Below are 13,197 nucleotides of genomic sequence, written 5' to 3'. Positions count from 1 at the left end.
ACTGGTAAAAGCAAGAAGAAACAGAGTGAAGACTGAAAGACAAAACTCTCTTTAATTCTTTTCTTCTCCTGCTCCCTTGTTTCTCTTGGCTCAATTTACTATGACAGTAACTATGGTATTTCACTTATACAATGTTGTAGAATTAGGAACTGCCAGAAAAAAGGTTTCTAAGGGAACTTCCTGAATGTTTTCACTTTACATGTATTATCGCAGTGGGTTTGTCACTGAAAACAGACCAATGAAGAAATCTCCTTGAAAGCAAATCATTGTTCCTTCTTCCCAACTCTTGCTACATCTCTGACCATTTTTCCTCTCAGTTCCTCATCCAGCTAATCTATTTCTCCCAGGGACTTAAGAATTGGAGAAACTCTCAGGTTCCATGTTAAGAACTCAAGTTCTGGTAAATGTAATGCAATGAATGTCTCAAACATAATTCCACTTCTATAACTTAAAAAGAAATCATGAATTCAGCGAATTAGTAACTGGCTTTCAATGCCAACATATTTAAAAGTAGGCTGAAAATATATCATAAGGTATGCTATATGAAAAGTTGAGTTTAAAATTGTATGTCAAAAATTACTTGATCTTTACACAATATTTCCATGAGTTCGGTTTGCATTAAATATGAATGATCATATTTAATATTTTATTGTTTTACATTAAATAATGGTAATATTCTAATGGCTATTGGATTTTAAATAGAACAAATATATCATGGAAACTTCTGGAAATAAATTCTATCTTGTGTTAAATCATAATAACAAAAAGATATTATAATCACTTATTTAAAAATGATTTGTGAGTAACTCCTACTAATACTACATACTACATAGAAATAGCACTCTGTAGTACTTCTAATATGTTGGAACATATGTGCCCAGAGATGAATTAATAATGTCTCTCTCCTAAAGAACCTCACCAGTGATAAAAGCAGACATGTAAATCAGTAATTGCAAAGAAATGTGTCAACTGCACAAGACAATGGCAGCTTAAAAATTGAACAATTCAATGGTTGGTAGGCAGGAGACAGTGAGAAGCGGCCTCCTAAAGGAGAGGATGCTTGAAGGGGAGTTTCAAAGATGAGTTCGTTATCAGGAAAGAAAGAATGCATGAGAAGAATATTAAACAATGAAAACAGCATACGCAAAGTCACATATGCATGGATTAGCACAATATATGGTGGGAATGGGTTAGGGAAGTTTTAAATTTTAAGTGGGAACCAAATTGTGGAAGCCCTTATGAACTAACCTAAGAAGTAGTATAACTGAAGGCATGAAAGAATCAAAGTGAAAATTACCTACTCTCTGGCAAGCCAACTTCCCACTTCAGGACATAGAGTAGGTGATTTTCACTTTCATTCTTGTATGCATGAAAAGAATTTTCATTTATCCTGGGCCTGAAAAGTCTTTCCTCCAGATTTTTGTACAACTAGATACTGTTCATTATTCAAGTCCTGGCCTAAAACACTTCCTAAGAGAAGCTCTCCCTTACCATCCAGCTAAAGTAGTGCCACACTATCATATCCACCTGTTAACTTTCCATTTCCTTTGTTTGTAAAGCTTTCAATATAGAAACATACAATAAATACCAATTTTACAACTTCATGTAGCATATACAAACATCTCCTTGATTCTTGCAAATTAGACTGAGAAAATCGTGGAAATTGCTAAGCAACGTTTGGTGGAGTGCAGACTCTAGGGATTTGCTGGCTGGCAACATTCCCTTCATCCTGTAATGAACATATTTTGTTCAGTAGTAGCCATATGAGTATGACTAAAGCAAAGAGACCCATTCAGAGATATTTGCATTTTCTTAACACAGAAAGAAAACTTTAGTGCAAAATTATCAGATAGTATGATAAAACATAGTGAAACATTTTGGGGAGGGTGGAAAAGATGTTTCTAGCCCACTAAATCATACCTCATATGCAAATCTTTCTGCTTTTCAAGAGAGACCTACATTTGTCTCCAGAGAAGAGGACTGGGAAATAAATCTCCATTAGTCCTAGGAAATGTAAACTTCTTTTATTTAGCTTTTCCTGATGAAGTGTAGGTTCAGGGAATTTTCATATATAAACCATTATCCTTTAAAATATGTGGGGGCTTATAAACGTAATATATCTGTTGTTCTTTGGTCTGTAAAATATTTCAATAAATTATTGAGCTCTTGAAGCCACGAAATCAAACAAACTAAATATATGGTGTCTTTTACTTCTTCAATTTTCATTTTAAAATCCCCAAACACCTATTGTTAACAAATGAAGGAAACATTTCCTTATTTCCTGATCATCCCTACCAAAATATTGTTGACAATAGAAAAAAATTAATTATGGCCTATAGTAGGAAGCATAGTCATTAACAGTATGTCCTGGAAATTTTAAAATTTTATTAAAATGCCTAATCTCTACACTATAAAATATATGCAAACAATAAACTAGATTAGCATATGCAAACAATTTAAGATTGAAACTAGATAGGATTAATTTATAGAACATATATAGCTATTAATTGATCAATATCTTAATGAAAATTAACAGTGCATAAAAATATTCATAATTGTCCTCAAAGAACATGAACTAGGCCGGGCACCGTGGTTCACGTCTGTAATCCCAGAACTTTGGGAGGCCGAGGCAGGTGGATTATCTGAGGTCAGGAGTTCAAGACCAGCCTGACCAACATGGTGAAACCCCATCTCTACTAAAAACAACAACAACAAAAATAGAAAAAAATTAGCTGGGCATGGTGGTGGGCACCTGTAATCCCAGCTACTCAGGAGGCTGAGGCAGGAGAATCGTTTGAACCCAGGAGGTAGAGGTTGCAGTGAGCTGAGATCATGCTGCTGCACTCCAGCCTGGGTGCGACAGAGTGAGACTCCATCTCAAAGAAAAAAAAGAAAAGAATATGAGCTAAATTTTATCACATATTTATGTAAAATTTTGAATTGTATCATACGTATTTATTCACAGCATACTTTTATTTACCAAAGTACATCGTACATTATACAAATCTTAATTACATTTACATTATACATTTATAATATTAAAATTGTGCGAGTAGTCTTCAAATATCTGACAACTTTGGGGTCAGTGAATTATTTAAGAAAAAACTCAGAAGAGTTTTGAAAAAGGAGCAGGTGTGATTCTACAAATTCAATATGAGGCACCAGTGGGAGAAGTCAATTGGATGAGCACATGAAATATTAGGAGTGCTCGTGAGGGGGAAGTAACAGGTCTGTTGTGTGCAGTGCTGGGCAGGCTGCATATGGAGAATGTGTTAAAAGAGCATTTGCAAACTTAAGCATTACTTGAAGATATTAAACAGAATGATGGAAGCCTGGTCTTTGATTATTTATTGCTGACATATGCATTGCAGTGATGGCATTAATGCCTAATGATTAAGCTAACATGAATTGACAATGAACAAGTCATACTTTATAAATAAAAAATGCATGTTGTTTGATTTGACTCATTCTTTGTGAACCTATGCTAGCTTCATATTCTTTCTCTCGATGTCCTATTTTTTTGGTCTATAGTTTGTGAGGTTCACCTTTTTCCTCTTTAGAAAATGGTGATAGCTTTGCTTTTCAACTGACTCCCCTAATGTCCACTTTTCTTCAGAGATTACAGACAATGGTTTTCCAAATCTCCTTATTCTTTTATTGCCTTAGGATCTAATTGCAAGCAGTTGAAAGATTAAAATCCTCTAAAGAAATTAAATTATTTCTAATTATCCCATGACCTGTTTTAAACTACAATTTTCTCTTAAAGAAACTTACCCTCCATTTTTCTTTTAAAATTACTCCCTGTGATAGAGAAAGTAGGAGACAACTGTCTCAAAAATCTGCTTGTTCCTTTTGATCTATTAAAATACCATTAAAAATTTTGGGTTTACTTTGCTGGTGTCAGTTGATTTTGTGCTTACTATAATAGATCCATTTGACCCTTTCATATTCATTGATATCTACATGTACTATTTTTTCCTACTACTGTAGTTTCTCTTATTCATTCAACCTCAGTGAGGAATACAAACAAGAGTCATGCTCTCAAAGAAGCCTAGAAGTAAGGCTGAGATATGTCAACAGTGTTGTAATGCAAGCCAGGAAGAAACGTGATAAAAGGTTCCGGTAGCATGTACTAAGAGTTCAGTAGATAAGGTTACCTTAGGTGATTATGTATAAATTTTAAAAAAACTTTCTATAAGGGCTTTATTTAAGCTGGACTTCTAAAGAATCCCCTATCCAAGAAAATGGTTGGGCCTTAATAGGTCTATAAATTACATGAAATTATATGTAATATTTGGAAAATATGTGTATGCAATATACAATGTATACATTGTGATAGAGAGAAAAGGGCAGAATAAGACTACTAGTATTCATCATATTCTGAAAGACATCCACACAGAGTAGTGTTTGGAGAGTTTTGCAACATTATTAAAATAGTATGATTAGAATTACATTCTCATTGCTTCCAAATGTTCATCAGCATTTTTGCTTCTCAACAATCTAAGCAAGCATGACGAACTTTTCATTGAATTTCTTGAAACATGCTTTTCCAGAGACTAGAAAACACATCTGATTGTTCCTTACTATTTTGCAATATAATATGTTCATTTCCTTCCCCAAATCTTTTCTTCACCTACAAGTTCACTGATAAAAATTAAGCCCATAATATTCTTCCTTTGTTTCCTTTCACTTTCTGGGAATTGAAACTGTTGTCATTTTAAATCAACAATAAAATTATTTTAAAAATAAGAGGCAGAATTAGAATATGGGCACTAGATATCATATTAAAATAACAGAATACTCAACTTTTTAAAAATTGTATGGAGACTGATGGGAAACTGAATTCATATACTGAGAAGAGCTACAGAGAATAAAAAGAACAAATTAATATGTGCATTTAGAAAGCAGAGGGAATAGTAATATAAAAAAGGAGTTAAAAACATAAAAGTAGAGATAAGTAGTGTTTCACAGAGTTTTCTGTAAGGGTAAGTGCACGAAAAATGGCAAGATGGTTTTAAAAGATTTAGAATTCACAAAGTAGAAAGTGACAGAAATTGAACTACTCACTTAAATTTAAAAAGAGAGGGGGGGATAGATTCAGCTACTTGATGGCATGAAATCAAAGTACTTGAATTTTTGAAATGTATTTAAAAATCTAGTAAAGAATGCCTACAATTACAAAAGGTATGAGATTGTCTTTTTGAGTTTAGTAGAATATAAACTGATGACAAAAGACTGACAGGCACCAAATAAGTAGAGTGTAAAACAACAACAAAAAAAAGAAAGATAAATTCAGGTAATGATATTCAAGCAGTATGACTGCATAAGATTGCATAAGAAAGAATACATTTCCAAATCCAAAACAATATCATCCTATTGTATTATATGCATATATTGAATACAATAACAAAAGTATCAAGGGTTCTTATTAAAGCACCCATTATCATTTATGTAAAATATTGCAAGACTTTAAAGTCACAGAACAAAACATATTTTTCCCCATTATCTTTTTTGAGATGATCAAATTTCTTCACACTTTGTGAACTGCATAGTTAAGATGGAGCAATGATTTGAACTATTTGCAAATGCAGTTCCTTCCCCACTCTTTATATACTGTTTGGGCCATGAATCTATGGAAAGAGGTGTTTTACAAGAACGAAAGTCACATCATTCAGGACTTTCTAGCATAAAATGATCTAATATGCTTAGATTTAAGTGGTCAGATTTTGCCCCTTCCTCCCTTTCCTCTCCATGTTCCCAGATCATTTCCAGAGAGATAAGTAACTAATTGACAGTGTTGTTTGAGAGTAAATTCCTGAGTTATATAGAAGTTGGACCAATTATTCCCTCATAAAACTAAAACAAATTCTACAATAGTTACATGAAATGCAGAAGCACAATCAATGAACATTAATTCTTGACTGAAATGAAACAGCCCTGGTGTTTTCATGCAAACTTAGCTGCTATAAACCTAAAAGATACAATCACCAAAAGATGTGAAGTCTTGAGGTAAAGATTAGCACTATAAATGTCATTTGATATCAGATGAAATATGCATTTCTGTACATGTGTTTTGAAGAATCTAAGCCCCTAAAACTTCTCCTCACTAACCCCAAGATGCCTGAATTTCTCAACATTAAGTTTTCACATCGTAATACAGTTTTCTTTCCTGGTGTTTCCTCTTCTCTCTGCCTAGTAAAGGATGTTATAAAATCGCAGTTCAATGTTTTTTTCTCTTCTTGTATTTTCCACTCTGCTGGTTATGGCCAATGAGTCAAGGTTCAAAGTGTTCCCATATATATCTCTGCAGCTCAAACTCTCCAGAACTTGGGCTTGTATTTCCAGTTACTGGACTGGACTTAAGCTGGGCACACCCACAGTGTCCCTGGACTGGGCGAGGAATGCTGGAAACCACTGCATAAACATGAAAAATCATTCCGTAATTTAGGCAAAGTTTGGAGAGAGAGTCACATTTTATAATAGTACAAATACGAATCTACAAAAGAGTAGAATCCCAGACTGGGCCAAGAACGCTGGAAACCACTGGATAAACATGAAAAATCATTCCATAATTTAGGCAAAGTTTGGAGAGAGAGTCACATTTTATAATAGTACAAATACGAACCTACAAAAGAGTAGAATCTAAAATCCACATGAATCTTTAGACGAAAACTAGAGACGAAATAAAGTTGCTCTTGGTGGGGTTAGGTGAGTATGTCATTGTTAGAGACAGTGATAGAGAAGTCTAAGAAACTCCGTACTGTGCTAAATAAATCCACCTTTTAAGTGTGGATTCCTATGTTTGTGGGCTTTTGTTTTTTATTTTACATTCAAGGGGTATAACTGCAGATTGGGTTAACGTTTTTGTGTGAATATTGAAACAGTTGTGAAAGGAAGTTTATTAATAGGAATGACCACAGACAAACTATGAAATAGACTGAATTTGTGTCTCACCATGTCATCACCATCTCTCAACTCTGCACAGACCCAGTGCTGTCCCTGGCTCTTGAAGACACTGGTTTCTTAACCTCAGCTTCATGGATAAGTACATTTTGTCTTTTCTTCATTGATATGTGCTCTCCTGCATTCTGTTATTGTAAGACATTACTGTGAATGTAAAGAGATAATCATTTAATACTATCAGTAAGAATTCATATATATATATATATATATTTTTTTTTTTTTTTGAGATGCAGTCTCCCTCTCTCACCAGGCTGGAGTGCAGTGGTGTGATCTCGGCTCACTGCAACCTCTGCCTCCTGGGTTCAAGCGATTCTCCTGCCTTAGCCAAGAATTCATATTAAAGCAGTCGTCATTTAATGAAATTTTGGACACCCTCACTTTAGGCACATCTGCTATCAGGCAAAATTCTACTCAGCTTTTACACTGTGTCAGACAATGTGCCAGACACTAAGAATGCAAATAAAACATAGAACCTGGAAAGTTGTGTTTCTTCAAAGGATACATGCAGACATAAATAAAAGCTGTGTTGGTAACAGAAATAAGAGTCATAAAATGCTTCCAAGAAAGAAAGTGGGCTCAGAGGTATTTCTTTCAGGGTGAGCAGGTGTAGACCAGGCAGGGAAAGAGTTGTATTTCAGGCAAACACAAACCATGAAATGGCCTAGTGAGCGAAGGAAAGTAAGCCGTTCAACTCTGGAAGAAGTAAAGGGTTGAAAGGAGAAGTGAAGACACAGGCCTGACCCTTAGGTAGGACCCCTGGCTCAGCTGTCCCAGTCCCCAGACATGGTGGGAGATTGACTCAAGTCAATGTACCTTACTGCCCTTATCTGAACATCATTACATTTCAATGTTGAAATTCCTGTTTTTAATTATATTCCAAGGGACCTAGAATAGATGACATAAAGGGGCCTCCTTTCAGTTGTGTTAATCTTGGAGAACCCACATTAGCTTTGTTGCCCTGGGTTCCAATCTCAGAAGTACATGGAGAAATATGGCTGAACAGTTAAAAAGGGTGGAAAGGAGGATCCAAGCAAGATAAGGAGTTTGGACTTTGCTGTGTATTTCATGGGCGGCACTGGGGGGTTTTAAACACAGAAAAAAGGAGAGGTTTCAGAAAGGTCTCTCTGGCATCACAATAGAGATTTTTGAGGTAAAAAACAGGGAGAAAGAAAAACAAACACAATAATCGTGGAGTAGTGATATTGACAGACTGAACTAAGAAACAGTGTGGATAAGAAACTTTATGCTCTACAGTACTGTAGTCAGCAGAATAATGGTCCCTCTAAAAAAGGTACCACAACTCTATCTCTTATTAGTAGTGTGATTTGGGGCAATTTAAAAGCCCTGATCCTCAGTTTCCTCATCTGTAAAAGAAAAAAAAAAAGAATAGCAATGTCTTAAGTCAGGATCCCCAGGATCAAACCCTGAGATGAAGATTGTCTGCAAGTGATTTATTACAGAAATGCTACCAGGAAAAACTCATCAGGTACCACAGTAAGCAAGATAGGGAAGAAGGTGGTTTCAGGCAAAATCTTAACATCAATATAATTCTATAGGGGAGCCTCAGGGTGTAAATTACACCTCAGGTTTTCTTGCTACTAGAGGCAAGACGGCTGGTCTTTTATACTCTATAGGAAAGTCCTTGGCAAAGGGTATCCTGGGAAAGAAGTAAACTTGCAGGTGGTTCCGTCTGGCTCTCTATGCCAGTACACAAAGTGAGTCTAGTAGTGTTTGGGCCTTCCTCCAAAGAGAGTCTCGGGGCAGGCTGTGAGAAGCAAAAGAACACAGAAGCTAGAGGAAGGATACTCAGATTCAACCAAAGGGATCCTAGGAGATCTGGGTGGAGACTATGTCTGCCACAAGCATCTATCTCATAGAACTCTTCTAAGAACTGAATGCATTCATATCTTTCTTTCTTTGGCTTTTAGGATTCCTAAACTATTTTTCTTCTGGAACAGCATGCAATATTTAGCATTCTGCTCTACACTCAGAGTGCTCAGTGATGAAATAATTTCTTCTTGACATAGCATCAAATCCAAAAAGGGTAAAGGCAGTGGAGAAATTAAGCGAATATGAGGAATACCATAATAGAAAGAAAAAAAGTCTGATCCCAATTTCTGACTCCAAGGATAGTGCTTTCCTCAGGGTTCCACTTTTATCAGTTAAGATCCAGTCAAAGGGTATTGACTATTAGGACAGGAAAAAATCCCACTAAAGAATACAGTAATAGTGGTTATTGGGAACAGCCACTATCTCTCAGGCTCTAGGAGAGTACCCAAGGAGGGAATAACTGAGTAGAACTTCCCCCTACCCACCCTCCACCCTACTAAGCCTGAAAGTAGGCGCTCATTGGAAATAATATGGCTGTGGTCCACTTAATGATCCAGAAATTTAAGGTGTCACACACTGGGCTGCTGAGGAAACCATCAGCTGTGTTTTCAGTAAAACTTGCTAGGAAGCCATTCCACTGACATGCCAGTGGTACTCCATAGAAAGACACATACTAGGGAACTGGCCAAATTTACTGAAGATTATGTAACATGGCCTTCTTGCACACCACTGGTCAGAAAGTCACTCACTGGCCACCACACCATAGGAGCAAGCAGGAAAGCACTGGAACCAAGAAAAGGAGCCCCTTTCTTTCTGCAGTGTTCCCCTAGCACCTTCTATTGACAAAGCTAAACATTGTGCCAACTGACCATAAAGACGTTTATAAATTTCAGCTCTAATGTCACAATTTAGGGCAAAGAAGGGTAGCTGTGAAGTCGAAGAGCACTAAGTTAACTGGCACTGACCTCAGTGACACTCCTGGGATTTGGGGGATGGGAGGAGCATGCTGTTATGCCCAAATCCTGCTCCATTTGTTTACTTTTTTCCTAATTGTCTCTGAAAGAAAGAGCAGGCCCAATCTTTTGGGACACTATGTAGTGAGAGCTGGTATGACACATGGTAAGTGCACAGAGAGTTCAATTCAGTAACTGAGACAAAGTCTAGAGCCGAACCACTTGGGTCTGAACGTTAGCTTCACCATTAACAAGGTTTGTAGCCTTGCAAAGGTCATCCTTGTATACCTCAGTTTCCTTACCTGTAAAAGGAGATAACAGTACCTATTTTATCAAAATGTCAGGAGAAATGAAGTATGATGTGTAAAGCCTATAGAACAACATCTTGCATGTAGTTAGAACCTAATAAATATTAGTATATTCCATGAATGGTAGCTTGTCATTTGGTTTTACAATATGTATATATTCGGTTCTCATGATGAGTTTCCATTTAGAACTATGCCTCATAATGCTAACACTCAACTTCTCTGGGTGAGATTAGGCTTTGCTATCAAGTCTTGCCTACTCCTGGGCATTGCCTGCAGCTCTGGCTTCAGATCCTGGCACTGCCCCTGGCTCACTGAATAAGCTTCAACTAGTGCAGCCAACTTACGGAGGATCTGTTTTCTCAAGTGAAAAAAACACACAAGGTTAAACAAATCATCTTTCTTTAAGATCTCTTCCAGTTCTGACTACATTTGATCCCCCTCATCCCCAAGTAGTAAGTTATACCTAAGAGGGAAAGAGGAGGGAATTATCATTTCGAACTCCTACTCACCTGTGCCAGGAGAGCACTGCTGTGACTGATTTCCCTGATTTCATCCTCACCACAGTCCTAACAGATTAGTATTGTTAAAGTCCATTTAACAACTAAGAAAGCTGAGGCTCAGGAAGGTCAAGCAGTTTACTCAAGATCATATTCTCAGTAAGCCGCAGAGTCTGGATTGAAACCTGGTCTTTCTGTTTGGGTCGACTCAACATTTTTAACCGTATTGTTTGCCTCCTACATCACCTTCATCTCAGACATTAAGAATCCTACCTACTCAATGCTTTTCATCCTCTGCTTTAAAGAGATAAGTGGGTGTACAACTTTTTTTTTTTTTGTCTGAAACATATCATCTAAAAGTTAAGCAAATGAAATTCATTTACCAGTTACAGGAATCTTTTTCTTAAATCACTGTTAATGTCTCACAGGAAATTAGCTCTTCAGTGGAAATCAGCAGCCTCCCTGCATCCTTTTGCCCCTGTCCTCCCCTCTCTTGGATGCAAACCTGGCGAAAAGAAGGGAACACTGCTTGGGGTCAGTGAGCTGAGTTCCAGCTCCGAATGTACCATTTTCACCCTCGGGAGTCTTCTCCCCTTTCTCTGTGAGCAAAGGAGTGTTGGGCCAGACCGTCTTAAGGATTCTTCCCCAGGTACAAGCCGGACTCCGGCGGCTTTCCTGGGCAAGGGAGTGTCTCCGCCTTGTCTCTGCCGCAGGTCCCTGGTTAAATTGTCAATTTCTCTGCGGAGGCTGCTCACTGCATCCGCTCCCTCCACCCCTAGCCCTGTAGACCCCTTCTCTTTCCCCTACTTGGGAAAAGTGAAGCCCCTTATCCTTGGATAGCCTTTCACCAGACAACCGTATCCCTCCGCTAAATTCCCCTACTGGCGGGACGCGCGGGCGGGGGCCTGCCCCGGGGAATGCGAGGCTGCTTCCCTTCTGCGCAATCAGGGTATACGCAGCCTCCAGTTCTCTAACTTTCTCCTTCTCTAAGAGGGAATTTCGAGAACTTTGAGACAAATAAGTGACTGTATAGATGAAGACACGAAACCTCTCTACACAGTGAACTCCCCCACGCTACAAGGCTCCCAGGGCTCCCAGGCCTTCTCCCGCAATGTCCCGCCGGGTCCCCCGCCCCAACTCCTTTTCGCGGCAGGATCCCGCGCCAGGACGCTCGCAGAGCCCGAGATGTGGCACCAGGCGCGCCACAAGTCCAGGTCCCGCTATTTCTGCTCCATCGGAGCCCAGGTCGGAGGGAGTCAGCGCGTCCTCCTCGCACAGCAGCCTGGCGCGCGGCTCGGTCGCACAGAGGCTGAAGAAAGGTCCGCACTGGGCTCGAGGCCCTTCCTGCCGGCCTCCCCACGCCGGGCCTCGGCTCCCCTCCTTCCCGGCTCCCGCCTCCTCCCGTAGGCTGCCAGGCGGACCCAGCCTGCCTCTCTCTCTGCCTTCACTACCGGGTCAAGCTGCGGAGGGAGGGAGGGAGGCAGCGGCGAAGCCCTCCGTGGCTCCCCACCCGGCGCGCGCGCCCCTCCTCCCCTGCCTCCTCCCCTCTGCCAGTACAGTACAACTAGTACACACACACACACACGCACACGCACCCTGCCACTGCAGCTGCCATGGATATCAGCTAACAACACACACCCAGGCGCGCGCGCGTTCCCACTCGCACCACGCAGGAGTGGCCCCCGGCATCCCTACCCTCCTTCCCCACCCCCACCACACCCGCTCACCAGCTCGGCTACTGCTCGCTGCGGCTGCCGCCGCCGCCGACGCCACCACCACTGCTTCCTCTGCTGTGGGGCCACAGCCTTGAGTGTCATTCAAGGGACAGCACAACCTCATCCAAGCTCTCCTACCTCTGCCCAGCCGTCCCTCTCATCCTCCCCCTTCCTCGTCCACACTCCATCCAAAGAAGAGGGAAAGCACCGAATAGAGGGGGGCGAAGGCAAAGTCTGCTGTTCTTCCCCCTGGGCCCCCTTGCTCCTCCATCCTCATTCTCTCACCACCAGCCCCCCTAACCCCAAGGAGCCCAGGAACTGAGGCGACTCGCCCCACTGCCATGTCCAAAAGCTTGAAAAAGAAAAGCCACCGGACTAGCAAAGTCCATGAGAGTGTCATTGGCAGGAACCCGGAGGGCCAGCTGGGCTTTGAACTGAAGGGGGGCGCCGAGAATGGACAGTTCCCCTACCTGGGGGAGGTGAAGCCCGGCAAGGTGGCCTATGAGAGCGGCAGCAAGTTGGTGTCGGAGGAGCTGCTGCTGGAGGTGAACGAGACCCCCGTGGCGGGGCTCACCATCAGGGACGTGCTGGCCGTGATCAAACACTGCAAGGACCCCCTCCGGCTCAAGTGTGTCAAGCAAGGTGAGCGCAGCGGCTTGCTCAGTGTTTTACCGGGCGGTGGGACCGCTCGGGGCGCAGGGCAATGAAAGGGTGGGCGCGCATGTTGAAGGGGGTGTGTTGCGCGATGATGGGGTGGGGGCCAGAGGGCACCCGCAGTGCAAGTGAGTTTCGCCGGGGATTCGACTTGGGGGCTAAAGGGAGGGGAGGGGCAGGTTGTGGTGTGGCGTGCAACTTTGTTTGCTCAGTTAGACCCTCCCCTTTGGAAGGTGCTCGGCCTGGTCTGACCTCCTCAGAGCTGCTGGGGCAAATT

The 13,197-nt window shown here is 40.8% G+C and overlaps 1 long non-coding RNA gene across 2 annotated transcripts; it reads right to left on the bottom strand.

Moving 5' to 3' along the window:
• Positions 1-2,365: 2,365 nt before the first annotated feature.
• On the bottom strand, positions 2,366-12,078 carry LOC129398235 (uncharacterized). 2 transcript variants are annotated; one of them, XR_010112604.1, is made up of 4 exons: positions 12,003-12,078; positions 10,935-11,056; positions 6,955-7,107; positions 2,366-6,414 (listed from the first exon to the last, which is right to left on the bottom strand). It is a non-coding gene; the product is annotated as an uncharacterized LOC129398235 (long non-coding RNA). The 2 variants fall into 2 exon arrangements; XR_008625978.3 differs by lacking the exon at positions 12,003-12,078 and adding an exon at positions 11,600-11,993.
• Positions 12,079-13,197: the final 1,119 nt, after the last annotated feature.

The sequence above is a fragment of the Pan paniscus genome, chromosome 6 (genome assembly GCF_029289425.2).
Source record: "Pan paniscus chromosome 6, NHGRI_mPanPan1-v2.0_pri, whole genome shotgun sequence".
In the NCBI taxonomy this organism is placed as follows: domain Eukaryota; kingdom Metazoa; phylum Chordata; class Mammalia; order Primates; family Hominidae; genus Pan; species Pan paniscus.
This window is presented reverse-complemented; position numbering and strand designations above follow the sequence as displayed.